We start from the raw sequence: 3,141 nt of genomic DNA on the forward strand, positions 1-3,141 counted from the left end.
AAATTGATTTTTTGCCTTGACAGATCTTACTATTGGATGCCATTCTTTAGATATGTCGAGGCAAAAAATCAATTTAATTAGGAATAATATGAAAATTTTATACTTGAAAAACTGTGCGGGCTCGTGCGGGCTTGTCAATCTACCATGCGGACTCTTTCACCTGCGAGCATGATGCGTTGAGCCCGCAACAGCCTGCCCTTTTGGAGGCACTGCTGGGCCGCTGCAGGCCCCTCGTCGCGCCCTACAATGGCCGAGGAGAAGATAGCAAAAGAGGCCGGGCGCGAGTTCGCCGGCAGGATAGCCATCATGGCTCCCATGCCCCGCCGTGTAAGTATCCTCGTTTTTTAGCTCAGTGCCGATGCAAGTTGGATGTCGCCTTAACCTCTGTTTGTCTGTTCAGCCTGTACATGAGCGGGTCGGCGTTCGTGAGGAGCAGGACGGTGCGGAGGACGACGACGACAACCGCCTTGCGCTCGGGTTCAGCCGGAGTCGGGGCGCGTGGCGTGGCCGGCGTTACATCGCCCCCCGCGGGGTAACCTCTCCTCCTGCGTCATGTGTCCTTGGCACTGTCCGACTCTTTCCCTTACAGCCTGTTCACAGCCGCCTTGGGCTAACGGGAGAGCGCCAGTGGTTCGGTGCGGGGCTCCGGCAGGCCGCTGTCGACGACCGCCCCGCACGCGCAGCCCAGGACTCTACCCCCGAGGCTCAACCCACCATCACCGTCGCGGCGATGCGCGAGGCCAAAATGGATGATCTCAACAATACTGACTGCACGGAAAAAAATAGTTTCTTGTATTTCAAGACCCGGTCTTGGATCTAAGGGAGAACGCCAATGGCATCCAAAACCAGGTCTTGAAATACAAGAAACTATACCGTGTGTTGTGAGGGCAGAAACTCTTGCGACTGCAACTGTTGCTGCATGAGGAGGGAGACAATAAAAAATAATAATTTAATTTGTCACTGTGACTGTAACTGCTGTATTAAATCAAGAGAAAATAATTGCAGTTGTACTTGTTGTAATAGACACCTCATTATGGTACTGTGTCAGCTATGCTTTCGAAATAGATTTGAAGAATAGATATGTAAATTAATAGGTAGTAAAAAATTAAATAATGTACAGCTAAAATTTATTGATGGCAACAGAATCAGCATGACCATGCTCACAACACATATTAAACTATTGCAATATCAGAGTATTCTCCCTTAAATCCCTTACCATGATGATAATTTTTGTTGCAGGACGTCACATAACGCTGAAACTGCTTCTGGCAGAAATAATGTATGACAGTTCATAGCACTCTTGATCACTCCGTGTTGTGTTTAGTTGAACAAGTAGTGCGTTTCGATGTCCCTTTCTCTTCTGCACCTTTGAGTTTTTGTTTTGAAGTCTCCGCTTGCCTTGTTTGTCACCTAGATTCTTTATTTATACCAATGCTCAGATCTTAGTTTGTCTCTTTTTTTGTGGCTTGCTGGTACATTGTTAGTCGTGCGGCAAACAAGCAAAAAGAAATCATAAGAAAATTACAACGCCAATAACTTTTAATTTGACATGTGGTTTGTTACGTTGAGTAACTAACATTCATTTGTGTTCTGAGAAGTTACAGAGCCCTGTTTTATACTGCCATTTATACTGATTTTTGTGAATCTTTTCAGGGCTGAACAAGTACCACGGGCGGGTGGTGCTGAATCCCTCAGAGAACTGCTCTACCAACTAGGATTCGATTTTGTAATAGATGATGGCAAAAGGCATCTCATTCAAAAGCCCAGGACAATTATGAAGCGCCACAACTTCCTGCGCCAGTTCTATGAAACTTTCACATCAGAAAACAGGCTATATGAGGTTTACCAGGATGAGACCTGGACCTTCCTCCGTGGAAGTGGAATGAAGCCAAGGTCCTGGGTAAATGAGGACCCCAGGTCATTCTGTAGGCGGGAGGGGGGTTCATCCTTGGGGAGAAGGTCTCTAATCAGCCATACAGGTGGTGCAGAGGGCTTTGTTTCTGGTGCTGGTTTCTGCGAGGCGTCATCCACGACTGATGTGGACTACCACAGAGACATGAATGGTGAAAGGTTTAACAGGCACTTTAAAGAGGATATGCTCGCCAACTTCACCAGGCCAACCCTCATAATAATGGATAATGCCTTCTACCATACCGTCCAGGTTTGTTTCTAAACTTACAAGATAACAGTACCAATAATATAAAATGCTCGCATTGCAAAGAATTAATTCGCATTGAAAGGAATTCTTTGCATAGAAATATTTCACAAGCTTACAAAGAACTGGTTCATTATGCTGTGCTTCAAAATTCTTTGCAACTCGCAAGGAAAATAGTTTGAGATACAAACAAATTCTTTGCAAGCATTTTACAGTGCAGTGGGTTAATGTTAGAAAGCAAGATGACGGGAGTAAGTAGATTAGAGTAGGGAAAGATGTCAAATGATGAATACCATCTGAGAGGTGCTTCCCAGTGATGATTGACATAGCAATGTAAAAGCAAAAAGTGTTTAAAATTTCACGGAGATCTGACAATAAGACCCATCAAAGTCTGGTTCTAGAGGTGAACATTTTGATGCAAAGTCCAGGACAATGACCATCATTGCTATACTGCTGATCACATGTCTGACATGGAAGACGATGTCAGTGTGACAAACTTAAGGCGGAAGCGCAGAAAAAAAATTGAAGAACATCAAACGAAGTTGCTTTTGACTGCTGTGCTGTTTCATTACTTTTGTTTTAAAAACCTCTCACATGTGAGGGTACCTTTATTTAACCTCTGTACTTCACCTTCACATGTGAAGGTAGATTGGGGCCGCCAGAACGCAAGTCCCGCTGGCCCAAATCTACCTTCACATGTGAGTGTTGGCTAGCGAGGTTAACTCTTCACATATGAGGGTACCTTTAACTTCTAAATATTATTGGCTGAGCGATTAGCGAAGCCTATTACTCCGTCTGGTCGGAAAAAACTTTTTCTGTCTGTCTGTGTGTCTGTCTGTGTGTCTGTGTATCTGTCCGCACGAAAACTCGAAAACGAATTGAGCGAGCGACCTGGGATTTTCAGGGTCGTTTTGTATCTCAAAAATTGGATTTTTAAAAAATCAAAAACAACAGGTCCCAAAAATGACGTTTTTTAAAAATATTTT

At 44.3% G+C, this 3,141-nt stretch overlaps 1 long non-coding RNA gene across 1 annotated transcript; it reads left to right on the top strand.

Annotated features, from left to right (window-relative positions):
* Window positions 1-125: 125 nt before the first annotated feature.
* LOC127749084 (uncharacterized) lies at window positions 126-2,762 on the top strand. Its single transcript, XR_008010958.1, has 3 exons — window positions 126-327; window positions 401-1,568; window positions 1,654-2,762. It is a non-coding gene; the product is annotated as an uncharacterized LOC127749084 (long non-coding RNA).
* The last annotated feature ends 379 nt before the right edge of the window (window positions 2,763-3,141 follow it).

This window comes from Frankliniella occidentalis, unplaced genomic scaffold (assembly GCF_000697945.3).
Source record: "Frankliniella occidentalis isolate FOCC.00 unplaced genomic scaffold, Focc_3.1 Scaffold30, whole genome shotgun sequence".
In the NCBI taxonomy this organism is placed as follows: Eukaryota; Metazoa; Arthropoda; class Insecta; order Thysanoptera; family Thripidae; genus Frankliniella; species Frankliniella occidentalis.